This window comes from Amphiura filiformis, chromosome 19 (assembly GCF_039555335.1).
Source record: "Amphiura filiformis chromosome 19, Afil_fr2py, whole genome shotgun sequence".
Taxonomy (NCBI): Eukaryota; Metazoa; Echinodermata; class Ophiuroidea; order Amphilepidida; family Amphiuridae; genus Amphiura; species Amphiura filiformis.
The window spans coordinates 29,079,540-29,100,215 of record NC_092646.1 but is presented as its reverse complement, the minus strand read 5'-3'; the positions used below and the strand labels follow the sequence as shown (position 1 = coordinate 29,100,215).

Here is a 20,676-nt window from a genome sequence, read left to right as displayed (position 1 = left end):
GATAAATTATTCAAAAATATTAGGAAATAAATTATTAAAACACATCATGATAATTTGCAGGCCCACTATTACACAAATACAGAAATTTCAAATTAATATAAAATACTATAAAAGTAGCACCTACGTTCATCTTCATACAATCACACATAATTATTCCCACCATGAAACAACATACACTCCACTCACCCCTCACTTACATACACGCACTCCAACTCACCAAGCATATTGTTAAACCCTTTCATCCCCTCAACACGCATCATCCATACCCAAGATCCATACATCATATACGATTTATATACAAATTAAATTTAACTTATTAAAACACGTCATCAAGATCACTATTACATAAATAATACAGATATTGAACAATATAAAATATACAAAATGATAAATTATTCACAAATATTAAGAAATAAGTTGTTTAAAATGAGTAAATGTATTTTTATCATTGACTTTGTAGTTATAGTTGTAATTGTAGTTGTCATCACATTTTATAATCAATTATAATTTTAGTTGGATTATAGTTGCATTTATAGTTGCAGTTAGAATTATAGATACAATTAAAAGAGCTATGGTACTGAGGCATGGTACATGGGTAGAACACACACTATACTACAAAATTACGGTTGCGTTTTGGCAAATTTCAATTTGCATAATTAATTAGGGGCACTTATTAGAAAAAAGTTGATTATTGCCCTAATTAATTATGCAAATGGATATTTGCCAAAGGCATCCATGGGTTTTATATCTTATTTTGTAGCCGATCTGAACATTTTACTTTGTATAATTCTTGCATATATAATTAGAAAATAAGGCCTACCTGACAACATTGCATAACAAAAATAAAAGAAAGTTGTTGCCAACTTCTTGGTTTCGTGCCATTTTGACAGGCCATATTTTGGTAACCGAATATCCGATTAAAATAAAATTTTCAGTCTTGTAATCAGGAGAGAATGGACTCACATATTTCAATCAGACAAAATCTATATCCAATAGCGTTACCTTAAAGCTAGCATTATAAGTGTCTCCTTAACTAATAACAAAAGGTGCCCACTGGTATCTTGGAGGCATTGTCTTTTTTAAAGACATTTCTTGTTTTGACCAAAAACGGTCTCAAATTACAATATTTCGTGCAGAAAAATGTTTTTAGAGCGACATTCACCGAAATAACGAATGTCCAATTTCCAATCTCCCGCCAACTTCACAATGCTCAGCCAATGGGAGGACACAGTTTCCAACTGTGAGTGATCAGGCTAATTTATCCAGCAAGACAATGATGTTCAGTGCCTGTTTGGTTAAATCGGCCAATAGGGTGACAAAGTGTTCGACTGGGAGTGATTAGTCAAACTTTGGAGCCAATGAGAATCAAATGGCGGAATTTACGTCTAGAACTGAAATGCATAACAATTGCTGAATAGCTGGAATATAATACCAAATACATACACGAAATCTACAACAGTTGTGTGTTTGGCTCAGCAATAGTAGCTTCAGCTATAATCTCCAATTCAAGTTTAACTGGCTGTACGTGCCCATCGGTGCAATCTATTTTCTGTTCAGGTAAGTGTTTATTCAACATTTTTGTCGATATATAATACATGACAAGGACTAGATAAAAACTGAATTTATTTTGCAGAAGAAGTAAGCCTAAACAAAAGTCAAAACCTCAAATGTTCCTTAAAATGTTTTTTCAAATGTTATGTAAATAAAAGAAAAAGCACACTTAGTCGGACTAAGCTACAAACAATCCTGGAAAAAAGTCTTGGGACACTTTGGTCATTGACATTAAAATCGACTCCCTGTCCTCCGGTACGCGTTGCTGAGCAAGTGTCGCAACACATTTTGTCCAGGATTGTATCTTTCTTCTCTTATAGGCCCTCGATACTGATAAATAAGTAATATATGGTTAAGTAGATTCACGGTAAGTTTTATGGAGATGTCCTTTTATCACTTATTACCGCGGTTGCACTAAAGTTTAAATAATTAACGTGACGAGGTTTATTAGCGCGTAATCTTAAAACACTTTTAATCGTAAAATCTATTTTCAGTTTTACGTAGTGGGTAAAACACATGTTTATTGATTGTCAAAAAACCAAAAACATTACAAAACGTACGAGAGCCACCACAGTTAAAACAATCCTTTCCACTTTAGCTTTTTACCCTCTTAAAATTGATCCCTGCTTTAATTATACGGTTCATGCATTTGGAAACTGATATTCCAACACTACACATTTAATTAAATTTTAAAAAAAGAAATCAATGAATATTTACGTATTTATTTATATGCGATCATCAACATTTTTGTCGATATACAGTAAGCCAAAAATTAAGGTACCAGTTGTGTTCACCCTGTATATCCTAAATAAAGACAAATATGTCAAAATTAAAACAAGCAGCTAATACCTGAAATCTTTAGCTCTGATTCAAGACCTTATTTGTTGAATTTGGTTTAGAATTAAAGAAACGGTGATCTAAAACCTACTGAAGAGACGAAAGCAAAAATTGCACTTTTGTGTTCTAATCAATGAAAGCATGACGCTGGTTTTAACGTGCTAATCAATGGAAGCACGGCGCTAGTTCCCTTGTTCGCGAACGCTTTGTGTACAAATCAATAGCGCATGCAATGGAAGAAACTGCAACTTTTAAATTGGCATTTACCTTGAGGTTTTGTATCTTTATGTCTTTATTTCATGAACAATTTCAACGAATGAGGTCTTAAATTCGAGCTAAAAGATGCAGCTATTGGCTGCTGGTTCCAATTAAGACATATCTGTCTTCGTTTAGGATATACAGGGGGTAAACCTAACTGGTACCTTAATTTTTTGGCTTACTGTATAATACATGACAAGGGCTAGATAAAAACTGAATTTATTTTGCAGAAGAAGTAGGCCTAAACAAAAGTCAAAACCTCAAATGTTCCTTAAAATAATGAAAAAGCACACTTATATTGTCCATATACTAGCGTCACTCGAATGAGCAAATCTTGTGCAAAAACTATTTTCGCTTGTTTTATCATACGGTTGTAAATTCAATGAACTATGACTTTGCTAAAGAGCGCTTACAAATTGATGATATGTAGGCGAGATCTACTTGTTCTCGGTTGACCAGGGGCAGTCTTCAGTAAACGGCTCTTTTCAGAGCCATCAGTAGGCAAGGGGCGGCCTACATGTCTCATTCTTAGGTTCTTTGTCCTGAAGAAGTCAGAGCTACTCCTGACGAAAGCTTGACAGTTCTAAACTTGTCCGACGGCGAACCCGGTAAAAACTTACTAATTCCTATTAATATCCCGTCGTAAAAGCCTAGGCCCTATCTCACAATGTGCCAAGTATTCTTAACTGAAAATACGTGGGCCACATTATCTTTTTCGGACCTCAGCGACTAAGTTGAAATATCGGAGAAAATGCACAAACACCCCATGTCCACACGTGTACACCTTCATTTCCACACACTCCCTCTGTGGAGGACTGAGCTAAAGTTACCCTATAGTTCCTTCTATTTGAAAATTATATTCCCTTTTTGGAAGACTTTAGCTAAATCTTCCACAGAAGGAGTGTGGATTTCAAACATGTCAAATGGAATTATTGGTGTGTCTATAAATGGACATTTCGTGAAAGTGCTTTGGGGTCTTATGACGTAAGACGCTTAATAGTATATTATTATTAGCGTTATTTCCGTCGGTACATTTACAAGTTCCGAAAATACTGAATTTCAAATGAGATTACCTAAATGGATGACCACATAATAGCCTTCTCTCTAGCTAGGCCTATGTGGGAGACTAAGGTCATGTCTTCCACAGGGGGTGTATAATGGATTTAAACTGGAAAAGCCCAATTTTAAATCGATTGCTGGATTGAAATAATTGATGTATTTTACACGTATTCTTTGTTCCAGATTTATTCACAACTTTTCTGCATTAGATATTTGTGTGACGTCATAGTGATCCTAGTCCTGCCCAGGTAAGTTGATCAATTCGCCGTTGAAGTGATAATTGGATTATTTTGTATATATCGCCCTGCACTACAAGCAGGTTACACTCAATGTGGTTTAAATATAGAAAGGATTACGTAATGCTTTGTTCCTAAATTTGATGCCGATTTAATTTTCCGACCGGCTATTCATAAAAGTGGTACAATTTTTTCGAATAAAGGGGTTCCGCCAATAAATTGGTCACTGATCTGGCAGTATTATTAACGCTTGACACAACATGCTAGTATGAATAAGTGACCACAATAGAGGCATGTGTTGAGAAAGTGGTACCATTGTTCTCATGTATCCCAAATGTGTATTTGTCTGAAGTCTATAAAGGAGGCTTTAGCTGTCGATTAGGGGCCTCGTCCGGCAAGGCGCGCCCGCAGAGCTGGCATAGTGATTGCTCGCGGGCAACCCAACCCAAACCTCCACGTGGTGTCGGATGGGTCACGCTAACTTGGGCAATGGGGAACAGGCGTGGAAGCGAAGATTTCGGCATAGTAGTTTTTCTCCACGGTCTAGCCACTTCTTCTGCTGATTCGGGCTGGTGTGGCTCTGAAAAGACACCGTTTGGTTTTTGAGAAGAAATTAACGCACAAGTTTCCGAGAGAAATTAGAGCAAAAAGCATCCGTTTGGAAACATGTCCAACATAGTATAGTCAACGTGCAGTGAAGCATAGAAATTATTCATGGTATTGAATGGGAACAAAGGTATTGTTCACAAGAGAATTGTACAGCAGGTGGTGCACATAGCCATAGCAGCTGAAAGCACCAACCCTCTTCAAACAACAACAACAACAACAACGATCAGGGGCCTCCTGGCACGTTCGTGCAGTGAGAATAAAAACCCGTGCAGTGAGACTGAATTAAAAATCCGTGCTTAAAACATTTCTATACTAGTTTCAGACCGACAAATGACCAGGACATTAAAGAAGTTCCTCTACAAAGTAAAACTGATCGAATCAGAAAATCCTATATGTATAAAGGGTATACGTTGTGTGGGAGCAGTCAAACATTCATTTTGCGGTTAAAAATCAAGTAAAATTAATATTGCCTCACAACGCCCTTGGCAACGCCCTTTTCCACTAATAATAATAATATGGTCACTCGTGGGGGAAGCCTCGGGACGAGAAAATGCGCAACGGGCACAATTGTCCTAGTAAACTGGGCCAAAGAGTGATCACCAGGAACATTTTCATCGCTGCCCACCCCTGATATGCCACTGGGGATAACAGTCAAAAAGCAAGAGCGCAGACTGTAAGGGATGAAAGCAAAACTCGACCGCGGTTGACCGCGTCGTCCGGTTTTATTGTTCTATACCGCTGGTCGAGTTTTGATTTCATCCCTAACGGCATTGCAGACCTGATAATCAGGGCAGCTTGAAAATCCCTCTGACTCCCTCTGTTTTGTGGACCCTTTTATGACCAAAATGTACAATACTTAGTGTGAAAAAGGTTAAAAGCGCGGCTTTCCTCAACATGCTCAAGAAAACCCTATGACCATATAATTTATTTATTTGCAAGATATTAATAGCATGAATAGAGAGGAGTCCAGATCAGTGAACAAAAGCACTGCTTAATCATGATAAATAGTAAAAAACACCTGGTGTATTTATTTGCTATATGCACATGAAATCAGCTGTTTTTGGGCCACAAGAGGTCTGAGTTTGACTGAGTTTGACGGTATGTAAAATTAGCTGTTTTAGGCAAAAAGTAGGTTTATATTGACTGACAAAAAACACACGTGCAAAAGGAGGAAAATTACAGATAAAATAGCAATTTATTTACAGATTTTGGTGCTTTTTAACAATATGATAATAATAATAATAATAATAATAATAATAATAATAATAATAATAATAATAATAATAATAATAATAAAAAAACCCGATCCGCCCGTATTGAAAAGAGTTGTTTTTTTGTCACCGTATTCCAAGAAAGATACACATTATGAGAGTAGACATTAAGACCCTGTTATGAACTAAACATATTAGTGTTTCAAGTTAAGCACTAGAAGTTTAGTTCATAAACAGTGTGATTAATTATCTTTTAATTATCTTTTGTAATGAAATTTGTATGCAACTTTGCCGAATTTTATGCAATTTGTCGACAACTTACGCACCTTTGGATCAAGTCTTATCACATTTTAAGAATCTTACGCTACAAGAGATTGTAGAGACAGTACTTTCTGCAACATTTAATACAGAGTTGGTATGCGTTTTTCATTTTCATGATTAATATTTTACGGAGGGTGCACCATATAGGCATGACTTTGTGAAAAGCTTCTAATTTCACTCTTGCTAGATTTACTCCGCAATTGTTTTGCTAAAATTATGCCCAGCTCAGAAATAAAACCACAATATGCTTGGATTTTATTTTATTATTGTTTTCTGATATGCACGGGATAAAATGGTGTGCGTATATTCTTTGTTTAAAATACAAAATTAATGGACTTATAAAAACACCAAATAAACCGTGACCTTTGTATGGTCAGGTATGGTTTAAACCAGTTTACCGCCTCTTAGAACCCGATAGACGGTGACATTTGACCATTCTAATTATGTATGTTTTGAACATGTTTGCACATGAACTAGTTGTTTACAGTGTGAAGAATCTACAACATGCTCATCTATCAGGGCACAGTTCTTTAACCCCAATACATTTGTGTATTCAAAAACTCATACTTTGCAACTTAAGGTCAAATTTTGCACTATGATTGTTTAATTGAGGTTATTGATAATATGCCACTGGAATGAGGCCATTGTGGTCCATAGTGACCTTTGCACAGCTAATCCTTAAACCAAACAAAACAACCACTGACCAATCATGAAATCACTAATTGGTTTATGTGCTTGACTGCTAACTGATTGTGACCAAAGATATTAGAACACAGCTCAGTATCTTTGTGGTGACTATCTCTGATAAAAAAACATTAATTAGCGAAGTTCAATTCTGGCTCGAATTCTGGTCAGCAGAGAAAGGAATAAATTCGGAAGATATGACTGTGTTGAAGGTCAGAAGTGTATTTGCAACCAGAGTTGCCAACCCCGTGATATGGTAGCCCAATTAGGCGACTTTTGACTCGTGGTTCACCGTTGTTCACTCGGGTCGGTGTCGGGCAGTTTAAAGCAATAATGTACGATTTAGGCCTACGTCATTTTGTTAGTGTTTACCCAAAATGCTGAATGAAATAATATTTATTGTAATATGCCTAACTGCTGGGAAGGGTTCCTAGCAAGGTAAAGTGAAAGAAACCCCAATGGCTATTTTGTCCGTTTAAAATAGAGTTCTATGGCCGACTTAAAGTCATAATTATGACGTAATTTTGTTATTTATTAATTAATTTTTAGCAGAATTAATAACATAAAAATGGGCTGTGCCCGTTTCATGAAGAATAACGATCGATCTTACCCTTGATTTAACAGGCCTGTCAATTTCTTGGAATTGTTTGATATGAATTATGAAAGGAGGGTATGATTTTTTGTATTAGTTTAAGTATTTCCTAGCCTCTCTTAGCCACAGGGTTGGCTACAAAAGACACAGAGTATACCTTAGGATAAATTGGGATGAGTGCGCCGACCCCAGGTTTTCAACATTTCAGGATTGTTTCTGGACGGAGGTCGGGTGAAAAACGAATTTACGTTTACATGACTTTGTCGAAATTCGTCGTGTGACAAGAATGCGTGTATAAATGACTAGGGGGGAAGCTTACTTATTTGTGTCTTCTATACTATCCATCATATACCCTAGGCCCTGCATAACGAAATTCAACAATATTCAATATCCAAAGCAATATCCTCACTACAATAGCCCCCCTAAAACAGAACTCCCACCCAACATAATCGCAAATTAACACGAAAGCTTCATTCCATGAAGCATTTCTCTCGTATTTGATCATCTTCTACTCTTCCCTAAAAAAATCATTATAATACCAAATCTAATCACCATGGAATATCCCGTCCAGCTCACATTGGGCGCCCCATTCCTTTTTAAATTTTTTAAAATATAATACCGTTTAACTTGATAGCTGTGTACTTTCAGCGAGGTTCATTATCTTAAATGAAAACCTACCGTTCTATGTAAATCCAATCATTATACATTGCAATTTCATTAAATTGTAGGCACCTGTGAGCATTTTATGTATTTTATGCAATTTTACAGAGTTGGTATTCGTTTTTGCATTCTGATGAAATTGTTTAAACATAAAAACAATAAACTTAATGACATTAGTGAACCTGGTGTGTACTATCATAAGGCTGTAGGTAATTAAAAATAATGACAAGTCAATTAAATGAATTTACATTTACCCTTCTAAATAACACAAAGCAATTTCTTTACTGAAGCAGGAGTGTGTCCGTGTATTACAACAAGTGGATTGACATTTTAAATGAAAACAAATAAAAAACCCTTTAAAAAGGGATGTACCGGGACAGGAATGATTTCATGTGAAGATTATATAACAAAAGGTAGATCACAGTGATTCCTTTACAATGTACCCATTGCCAATAACTCATCCAAGTTTGTGCCATCAATTCACCTACACCTTTTATAACATTCCAGAAATATTTGTTTTATTGTATTTTCTTTTTTTAAATATAAATATACAGTAAAAATAATTTTTAATTGTAAAGATTGTGGTTGTTTGAACATTTTGAGCCAAGTTCCATTTGTTGCTATTCTTTCAACATCAGTCTTTACATAAATTTGAAAAAAGATGGGATAGATTCCAAACATTTGGTACCAAATGTGATGTGATCCCTTCTACATCCTCAAGAATTTCGGAAGCTAATTCATTAGCGATTTTCCCAATAGTTTATGTTACACTCTGTTTTGTATTCTCTCTCACACTATACTTTCGTCAAAACTGTCTATATATTGTATAATTGTGATTGCACAAATGAATTTGTAAAAGCAAACAACATTCGCATCTTTTAGTATAGATTAATTCATAACAATCTGGTTTGAAAATTTAAACACACAGAATGTTAAACACTATATCAAGAATAATTATTGTTGGAATATATAAACAACAAATATATTATAGGCCTACACATACTGAAACCCAATGCTATTGTATTAATTTTGTTTATAGCATGGTTAAAGACTAGTGATATAAACGTAGGAACATAATTCGTTACATCTGCACCAAAGCTACATTTTACTGATTTCTGATTTTTCTGTATATCATCATAATAGTATAGACAAAAATATATGAAGTTAATCAACTTATCCAAAAGAAGGTAATTGTTTATCATGTGTGCAAATAGCTTTTGATACCAGACTTTTGATTAAGGGCATAACATACACCCTCTTCTATTATAACATATTATTATTATTATCATGTGAAGCTCCTAAATGTAGAACCAATTGTCCTGCCAATTATTCTCTATCTCCCACCAACTGCCAATTAATTTTCATGTGTAAGTTTTCTGGAATAGATGTGTAATGACATCAAAACATTTTCATTAACCTATAGCAAGATCGCTGCTAGATAACCTTGACCCTGCTTGAAAAGCACTATGACATGATGACCACACACTGACACATTCACTGAGTATTTTATTGTCCCCTGTACTTTATACTCTAATAAGGTCAATGTGCATGGTAAGAGGACCAGCGAATTTGCCCAATTGTCAATTTAGAAAGAAAGTTCCTAAAATATATACTGATTTTACCTTAGTCATGCAAATCAACACAAAACTTCTGCTTTCTTCACACACCAATTTTGGTATTTCTATTTGACAACTTGATCATTTTTTGACAATATTTTCTGTTTTATTCATAAACTATCAAATAAAAAGTTAGAAACAACAACAAACTTCAACCAATTAATAAGTACCGTGGCCAGCTTTGCTGGCCCCGGTACAAAAAACAACAACAAGTTGTCCTTACGATGATATTACGCCAACATTTGGAAAAGTTGTTAAGAAAATGTGTTATTAAAATGTTAAAGTTATGGTTTTCAAAAATAAGTTGGGGCGTTCAACAAGGCTAAATTGTTTGACCTCTATTTATATTATATATAAACGATAATAAATACATCAACGATGTTCCCATTTATTATCTGCTGATTCAGGGGCTATTTTAATCGAAAAAAGTCACTCACTTGGCAAGCATTGGTGGCGGAAGCATTAAAATTTAGAGGTGCAAGCATATTTTGTGCCGGTTTGATTTTAGCCCCCATTGAATGTGAAATTCGGTATTGTGGACCAATGCGCGCAAAACGCGCAAAATTGTGCAGTTTGACCCTATTTTTGGCCCCAAACACAGTATTTTTTGGAATAAAGAGAAGATTCACAGGGCAAATATTGCTTTAATTTTTCTTTTATTATGATGTTTAGGGGGAAGTCCCTCCCCCCGCTTCCGCTGCCTATGCTCGAGATTTTTAAAAATTACGCGTTAAAGTCTCTCAATTTGGTGACACATTTGTGACATCACGTACTTATTTTAGGCAGGCCAGCCACATTTGTGACCTCGCGTAGACATCTTCAAATTGACCCGCTATAGGCCACTAACATTAGTTTACCAATACAAATGCGCGCGAAGCGCGCGAAAATTTGCTATTTTAATGTTAAAATGAGCCGGCCAAATGTGGATAATTATTGTGGCCTAAAACCTGACCAAAGAAAGATGCACATGACAGCTTTTGATTAATTTTGTTCTGGCATTTGGAGTCCCGGGGATGTCTACAATCCATTAACACAATGTGGTGAAGACGCGATTAGCGCTCGAAACTTACCACATTATAATACTAAATTTTAATATGGCAATAATGAGGGTAAATATTATTTTGCGCAAATTGACAAAATCTTTCATATTTTCAATAATTATATATGGTCTTAAAAGGGGATTCCTCGAGCATAGGTTGAGGAAAGGCGTATTTGCCAATGTTAAGCCTGATTTTCACACCAAGTTTTCCATAATTATGGTGAATGTTTGTCATAAATCATTGTAAATGCCCGAAAGAAGAGGTCCAGATCCACTGTACTGTATTTTTTTTAATCGATTTTGTCCCCGTTGAGCCGGAGGTGTTATCAGTTTGCCTCATTCCAGGCTGCGTCCTTGCTTTTTGACTTTCGTCGGGCCAAGGGGAGCACAATAATATTTCCAAGTCGACCCAATGACCTGCTTCATGGACTAAAAATTACTTTACCGGGACAAATGCGCGCAAACCACGCGCACTATTAATACTAAATAATCGCCCCATTGAAATACACGTAAAAAGGCAAATTTTTGCTCGTTTGGAGGCCTTTGGGGCAATATCTCCAATATTTGATAATAACCAGTGGATTACAAATCGATGAAAGTTTTATATTATGTTGCAAAGTGCATGGGTAGTCTTTCATCTTGTTTTCCCGGTACGAGCCCGTTAACAAAACCCTCACTGTTTTTGGCTTGCAAGGCTGGAAACCTGTTTCTGCCCACTTTTTAATTCGCGGACCGATTTTCTCGATAATTGTACAAATGCGACTTTGGCAATGGCGATTCAAATTCATGCATATAGCTTTACACTTTTATTTAAGCAATAATACGCCACTCTCTCTGGTTATTAGTCCAAAGAGCAGCCCAAAATGCCTCAAAACAGTTTATATATTTTTACAAGGGTTACACGAATGGCGCGTTGAGTTAGCGGTGTGCTCTTTAAAATGGGTTTAAACATTTGGACAATTGTCATGACCTCAAATGGCCTCAAACTGGAACATAATAAGATGCTGAAGCATTAACATGGAAAGGGGAGGACGAGCATTATTTGTGCCGATTCTACTGGGACATTTTTGCGCGAAGCGCGCGAAAATGCTTAATTTCAGACTATTTTAGCTCAAAATGAAGGTGACGACTGGTATTTGATGGACTAGCAGTGTGCGCAAAGCGTGCAAAATTTAGCAAGTTTACTTTATTTTGGCACAAAACGCAGTTTTGAATCTTAATGGCGCATAATATTTTAAGCACGAATTTTGAATTCTCACAGCACGGATTTTTAATCTCACTGCACGAACGTGCCAGGAGGCACGTTAAAATAGCCCCTGTGCTGATTACACAACAATATTATACTCAATTATGAGAAAGGTTTTTTTTGACACGAGTTTCCAAACATAAAGAAGAGCAGTGATGTTATTATCTATTCTGCAAAGGATGTTGTGGGTGGCATGGGTGTATTCTTATGCAAAATTGTCAACACCCACCGCACCATAAATTAGCATCAATTACCAACTGTAAGCATCATACTGTGGGAAAGGGGAGGGGGGGGGAGATGCGTCCCCGGCTCGAAATACAGAGACAAAATTTACAAACATTTGCAATTATTTGCATTTACCCCCATTTTAGCACTAAAAGTGCGATTTTTTCTCGCGAATGATATTGTTACTAGCACCCACCCCATACACGTAGGACTTAAACAGACAGATCCACAGAGAATAGTGTAATTAGGCTATAATATAAATTTAAATGACATATACGTTAACAAATAGATGTTATAGGCGGTTATATTTAATTTACATATTTCTTCTGAAATGGCCACAAAATAGGCCGTCCAATTTAATTTACATACTCCCTCTGAAATGGCTGTTCCATTTAATTTACATACTCCCTCTGGAATAGCTTTCCCCTAATCAAATTGCATATTGTGAATATCAGTCTATCAAATTGTGTAGATTCACTAGTGAATAAGAGAGACTGACAACAGCAACCTATGGAGAGTAAGAGAGACGACTCCCCTAAGAGGGGCCCCGGGGTCGGATGACTTAACGAACATAAACTTCTTGCCAGGACAGAACTATATCCACCCACTGAGTTTGAGCCTCGTACAACCTACTAACGGCATCAGACAAACAGGCAAATCTACAGACAAATCTACAAACCTACAGAGAATAGCGTATTATTATTAAAGACTAGATTTCGCGGTTCTCGGGTTGGGTGGTACTCATAATAGGCCTATTCTCTAATTACCAAACACCCGTTATAGTGTAGTACCCTATGTTTTTTGTGGGAGGTAATGGAACATTTTGAGATTTTGGTCTTAAATGATAGATAAGGGTTCCAGGAACTCAAATCAAATTGTTACCATTTTTTTCTCCCAGCCCCTTGGCGGCCATCTTGAATTTCAAAATGGCCGCCATTTTTTTACATATTTTGGATTATAATTTCGCTTCTGAGCTCCACATCAAGCTGAAAATGGTGGCAATACCCAAGTTTATGATGTCAAGGATTACAATGAAGGCATATACAGGGTTATACGTCATTTCGTTCGGCGGCCATCTTGGATTTCAAAATGGCTGCCATCATGAACACATTTTTGGCTATATCTGAAGTTGTGCGCTACAGAGCCAGCTAAAAATGGTGGCAATATCCATGTTTATGATGCAAAAGATTTGCAAATAAAGCATATATGGTCGAATCCAACCAAAAGTGTCCACGGGCCAAAAATAAAAGTCCGAAATAAAAATGTCTCCACAATTTTTTCCTTTTGCCCATTGATTGATGACATATTGGCCTTATAGGAACCAAAAGTGCCATTACTAATCTTGAAAAATAAATCCAGGACGTGTGATAGTAAATGTGATATCAAAACCCAATGTTACCTACGAATACCACTAGGATGCTTTCACTATCGCAATACTAATCAACCTAAAACAAATGGAATATTCCCATTAACGCTTTTTTTCGTGTAATGTAGACCACAGGGTGTCAGGAAAATGCTAGCTCAACCAGAAAATATTTGTTTTTATTTTTATAACGCGATCAATATGATCTTAGTCAATTTATGCTAGTTTATTTTTGAAAATGAAGTTTAGGTCAGTTTCTGTATTTTATTTATCAAATGAGTATGAATCAATTTACACATTGTATAAGAACGAGTAGGATATATGTTTTCAAGAATATTAGGAATTATAAGCATACACCTAACGCTTTATACAATGAAAAGGTTAACAAACCCGGGTATTCGTAGGTAACATGAGCGATTTAACAATATCTATATTGAGTTTAGAGGTTTAAAGTTTGCTATTATGGTAATGAATTAATAAAATGGTAGTTTTTATATCTCTTTTAAGATGGTACGTCCAAATGAATAAATGCTATTACCTTAGATCAAAATTTTTTGATGCTTTTAGCAAGATTTTGACCACTTCATTTTGATATACAAGTAGTTAGTCAGCAATTTTACATAATCAATAATTGTGGAATGAATCCGTATATGGGTAATAGCAGTGTCCTGGGGTACCGCTTAAAGTTTTGACAATTAATTTCCATTGGTAGCGACACTTCATTACACATGTCATGTATTATGCTGTATTCGTAAGTAACATTTCAGTATTTTGTAGGTAAGAATTAGACTTTTGGTGGATATCCCAATCAAAACTTCATTTTATAAAGCACTTTGAATGTACCATTTTCTTTATGTGTGTTTATTGATACTTTAGACCCTATCATGTATTAATAATGTCGGTTCACAGCGGTTGAAAGAGTATTGAAGTAAGAAACAAAGGCACTAAAGTGACTTTAATTTGCTTAATTGCACACAACTCGCTTAAAAACGTTATTGCAGACTTGTAAAGTCCATCTTGGAGTCAGTTACGTCTTGTGGCCTTTCGTTTGAGGGCAACTACAATTAGCTTTATACCAGGGTCCATCATTATGTTGTCTACATCATGAGACAATGAGAACAGACGTTTTTTCCATGGTATTCGTAGGTAACCTTAGCGAAAACGTCAAAAGTTACCTTCGAATAAATCAATTTGGACACAAATTACTCAGACACCAGAAGGTCGGTAAACATTTAAAATGAAGCACACATGACAGTTGACAAATTCAAGTATTTATCCCTTCTAATCTTCTTTGAATCTGATTTTTCTTTCAAATGAGCAGACCGTCGTCTATTTCAGTACATATTTTTCAACAATTAAGCCGTATTCAGTTTTGCATGGTGGGCATGTATGTGAATTCGCAACTTTCATTGACATATGATTTGATAGCAAACATACAGGCCTTCGTTATGTACCAATATGGGCATTGGCATGAATGGCGGTGTTTCACAATACTGTCATGATGTCAAATTGTATTCGTAGGTAACATTCGGTTACCGAATTTTACCTACGAATACTTGCTTCTATTGTTGACATCTCAGAAATATTTAAACGCAGGCTATTGAAACTTGGTAGAAATAAAGAGTGTATTACCCTGCACCTATTGCTTAACTATTGTTTACTATTCTCTCACTTTGTGGAAATGACACAGCTTTTAACATGTATTCGGAGGTAATGCATATTTTTTACCAAACCTACCTTTGTGCCATTTAGAATTTCTGGCAGCTAAACACAATAATAAAGATGCCCAAATGCAATGCATTTCAGTATTGGACATATCAAAGCTTGTATCAATTGCGCATTTATTAGTGATTTCCATTTTTCAAAGATATATCAAATACAAAAAAAAATTGTATTCGTAGGTAATGTAAAAAAATACCACTCAAAAAATGATCACAAAAAATTCATAATTATGTACAAATATGTGAAAAATTGAACAGGCAATCTTTGAATACACGCCTTTCAGGAAATCAATTTAGATTCAATCCAATGACTTCTTTTCATAACTGATTTAGACGTTTTTAAAAATACTTTAAGAAATATTTTGAAAAAATGGGTAAAAATAGCATGTTTTGGGGTCTCTGTGTCTAAGTTTTTCACAGAAGGGGGTCTTATTATATATGGCGCGAAGCGTATGATCAAGGCGAATAAACACAATACAAAAACGAATGCCAATTGATTAATACTTTTAAGTTATGGCCCTGAACATGCCGTGTACACTTTTCGTTGGATTCGACCATATACACAAAGGTACAGGGCATTTCGTTTGACAGCTCTCTTAGATTTCAAAATGGCCGCCACAAACAACATATTAACAACATATTTCGGACCACAATATTTATCTTAAATTCAGAGTTACTTAAACCGGTAGCAATAGTAATAGTAATACACATGTTTATACATACATACAATAAGGATTACATCTAATAGGTTCTAAGTTCTGCAACTGATTCCAGTGCACACTTCATAGACGTTAACACCGGCATTAATTTTAGATCCATCTTTGCTCCATCCAAGTGTACAAGGATCATAAATAACTGGGTGCAAAACGTCATCCTGTGTCCATATGCTGGCTTGAAGATGCGCACGGTAGATATGCTGTAAAATAGCACCGGGCGTTGGAGGAAGCTTGTCAATACCCTGCGTAGGTTTAAGTTTTTGGAACCTTTTCCACCACAGGGAAGCAGCAATAGTAGCTGCTACATCTTTGGTACTGAGCAGCATGCACATGAATCCCTCGCAGCCACTTATAACTTCATGTGATGGTACGTTTCCTTTGCCTAGATCTAGCAGGGCATTTACAACATTGTCTACTGCTAATAATTTTGAGAGGAGATATTTCTTCCCCATTCCACTTAATCGTCCTTCAGTGCATGGAAAGCAGGAAGGGCCATAGTTCTAATTAGGTTTCAAACTTCAAAGCTATGGCCCTGCTGTTGTCTGATATTCCTGTGATTATGTGAGTGTCAGGCCCTATTTCAGGGAGGCTTCTCAATAGAAGAACCCCTTCTCTCTATCTTGGGTGAACAAGTCTACCTCAATACCAGACTTCGCAAGTTCAAGACCAAGATCAAGGTGTCTGCCTGCTCATGTGTACCATGGCCAGTACTGCACTTCAGGTCTGATGTGTTTGTTAAGACATCTCTTCTGGTGACAGTTACTGCAGGCTTTGTGTAGCTGGAAATGGCCTTATCAGCCAGGAAGAGCGGTAGGCTATTTTTAGACTTTCGTCCAGCTCCGCAGATCAGCACCACATCCTTTCCCAGGCAAAGACACAACAGCAGGAAAGAGAAATTCATGCACTAAAAGGCATTGGGCCAAGACACATTTTTAGGAAAATCTGTATAACGTCATGACTAACCAGGTTGTCGAAGATCATACACAACAGTCGATTTTAGGTTTTGACAGCAGGGGTGAGAGAGCAAAATTTGACTTTGTTAATGCTTGAATCAATGGAGATAAAAGCCTCTGGAAACAAATGACATGTTAAGGTACCAAATTGGGATAAACTCGGCAAAACGGTCAAATTGAAAGCCAGTGGTGAAGTCTTGCACCTCAAATCAGCAAGTACAATGTTGTCAAGGGTATAGGTTGTAGCAAAATCACAGAGACAGATAGAACTTGAAGAGGTGATATCTCAGTATGAACTCAATGCCATAAACTCTACTTTGATGAACACTACTGGACACCTTCCAATGAAAAACAAGAGTCAGCTCATTCATGTATTGATAAGTCTTTCAGAGGAGGAGCAAACTGATGAATCTGCAGCTTCAGCAAATGAAGAACAATGATGACAATTCATTTGAAATAGTCCCTGAGAAAGTCAACTGGAACAGAGATCAGCAGTAACGTGGTAATCCATCCTCGGTCTCTTTAACAAACACTTGATAATAGATGCAAGGGCAGTTGTCCAGGCAATCTTTAGTGTCGTAAGCAATACATTCCGCACCTTTGATGATATTGCAAAAGCATTCGTTACCAATATTAAATCACTCCTCAAGAATTATACAGCAGGTTGTGTCATCTTTGATACCTACAACATGAAGTTGACCCTCAAAGATGACATAAATTATGAGACCGAGGGTGAAGACCTCCTTATATCAGACAGCACTCCTGTTAAAGACATAGAGAAGGTGATGTCCAATCCAAGGAAGTCCAAGGATAGCCTGACTCTTTTCCTGGCTGATAAGGTCATTTCCAACAACAGAAAACATGTAGTTACTGTAAACAGAAGCGATGTCTTAACAAACCCACCAGACCTGAAGTGCAGTATTGGCCATAGCACGCAGGAGGAGGCAGACATCTTGATGATCCTCCATGGTCTTGAACTTGCGAGGTCTGGTATTATCATGATTATTAAAGGTCGGTTTCTTCACCCAAGATACAGACTGGTAGGTTCTTCTATTGAGAAGATTCCCTGAAGTAGGGCTTGACGCCCATAGAATCACAGGAACATCAGAGGGCCATATAGCTTTGAAACCTTTTTATAATGAACTTGATGCGTGAAGAGCTATGGCCCTATACCTGGTTTCCATGCACTGGCTGGCCGTGATACCACCGGACGAATAAGTGGAATGGCGAAGAAATCTGCCTTCTCAAAAAGCACCAGACAATGTTGTAAATATCCAAGATCTTGGCAAAGGAAACGTATCATCACCTGAAGTTATGTGGCTGCGAGGGATTCATGTGCATGCTGCTCAGTACCAAATATGTAGCAGCCACTACTGATACTTCCCTGCGGTGGAAAAGGTTCAAAAGCTTAAATCTACGCAGGGTATTGACACGCTTCCTCCAAACGCTTGGTACTATTTTTACAGCATATTCACTGTGCTCATCTTCAAGCCAGCATATGGGCACAGGATGACGTTTTTGCACCCAGTTATTACATGTACACTTGGATGGTGCAAAGATGGATCTAAATTAGGCTGTGGAGTATGTACACCGGAATCCGGAATCAGTCACAGAACTTATTAGATGTAACTGTGTAAGAACTATGTGTTCTACAATACGCTGTACCTGCAAGAGTAATAACTTAGAATGTACTGAACTGTGTAAGTACAATGCTAGGAAGGACTCTTGTAACACACTAGCTGAGCCAGAAACAAGCATTAAGATGGAGAGAGTAACTATAAAGGTGTGTTACAGTCAAGCTAGTAAGTTTCAGCTCTTAATGGTTTACTTAAAATTCATGTCTCAGTCTAGAAACAATTATGCAGAGCCTGCAATTATGCAATGCCTTACAAATGTCAAGAAGTATAACCCCAAATATGTTAATAATGGTGGTCATTTTGAAATCTAAGGTGGCCATCAAATATGTAACTTTCTTGGAATTCTTTTTGTTATCCTTAGCATTATAAACTTGTGTATTACTATTGCTACCGCTTTAAGTAACTCTAAATTTAAGATAAACATTGCAGTCCGAAACATGTTGATAGTGGCGGCCATTTTGAAATCTGAGAGAGCTACCAAACAAAATGCCCTGCACCTTTGTACATGTATATGCTTTATTTGCAATCGTTTGCATCATAAACATGGATATTGCCACCATTTTAAGCTTGTTGTGTGGCTCACAACTTCAGATATAGCCAAAAACATGTTCACGATGGCAGCCATTTTGAAATCCAAGATGGCCGCCAAACGAAATGACGTATAACCCTGTATATGCCTTCATTGTAATCCTTGACACCATAAACATGGGTATTGCCACCATTTTCAGCTTGATGTGGAGCTCAGAAGCCGAGTTATTGTCCAAAATATGTAGGAAATGGCGGCCATTTTGAAATTCAAGATGGCTGCCAAGGGGCTGGGAAAAAAAATGGTAACAATTTGATTTGAGTTCCTGGAACCCTTACCTATCATTTAAGACCAAAATCTCAAAATGTTCCATTACCTCCCACAAATAACAAGCCATAACCATAAGTAACCCCACTATTACCCATATACCTGCCCTGACTTTTAAACTATGATATAGTCCTGCGTCTCTTAGTGATCAATATAATGGGCTATAGGCCTTACCTGGTTCTGGTCCGATGAGATGCACCTGTAAATTGGCACCTGTAAATTAGTCACATGCACACACCCGCACTGCGCCCGTCGGTACTCCGCGCACACGCCTGTTGATACTCCGCGTACCCGCTCTGCGCGCACGCGATAGCTCCTCTTTACCTATAAATAAAGTGTTTTTGCTCACATAATTACTTTTCACGAACTAATGCGCGAGAAAAATGTGCAATATAAAAGGTAAAAAATAATAGTCAAATATTAATTTTCCTTCACTAACTGTGACAATTTATTTCACTTATGACATCAATATTTTCTTTCTTTTTTTTGTCCGAGGTGGAGCAGTGTTTTTTGGATATGTAATGGTGCGACCCTATAAACTGGTTTTGTTTTGTTTTGTATTAACAGATCATGGCCGCACCGGACAAGACCTGTTTTGTTATTCTCATTTTGGTGTTTTCACCGTTGCTACCCATGGCACGGCCTGTAGAAGAACAGGGACTGGAAGATACGACTAAACTCCACCGCCGGGACGACCTGGGAAAGGATTTCGAAGAACGAGGAGTACTGGACACTTCACACACCGTCATCATCCCTATATCTTCGTGTCAAAAATTGCCGTGATAGTACGATGAATCCTCACGTTTTTCAACAGCTACGCATGGTGATTTTTTTCGAGATAGGCCGAGCGACTCAGGCTAAGCATACAATTTGAGATTTTGAGAGCCTGCCACACTGTTTCTATTCTATGTTTTTACGATTTTCGCATGATCAGTATATGGCTGGCCGTAACCGCCACAACGTGTATGGCAAGCCAAGGGGTTCAAAAGCGTGGAACTGCTACGCGTAGCTTCTTTCTCGTTACGAGCAGCTGTTTGACCAATCAAAATAGTCAAATTTAATCACGTGGTTGGGTCGTTAGCTGCGCGTAGTATAGTGCTAGGTATCCTCTTTCACAATTATTATCTTGTAATTAATTTACGGAATTAGCATAGATAACGAGCGAGTAAGGAGGCCAAATCACAGCACGTGTCAAGAGAACATGTTGCTAATGCCTGGCTAAAATGTCACAAAGCATATTTATTTAGTGTTTCCAAGTTTACACCGTGTTTAATAGCAAGTAACTTTAT

At 37.0% G+C, this 20,676-nt stretch overlaps 2 long non-coding RNA genes across 2 annotated transcripts in view; one reads left to right on the top strand and one right to left on the bottom strand.

Annotated features, from left to right (window-relative positions):
* Positions 1–20,676, bottom strand: part of LOC140141149 (uncharacterized) — a 483,782-nt gene that overhangs the window by 78,541 nt on the left and 384,565 nt on the right. The gene's annotated exons all lie outside the window — the stretch shown is intronic.
* Positions 1,445–20,363, top strand: LOC140141145 (uncharacterized). The gene is made up of 3 exons (XR_011857359.1): positions 1,445–1,557; positions 3,889–3,953; positions 19,955–20,363. It is a non-coding gene; the product is annotated as an uncharacterized lncRNA (long non-coding RNA).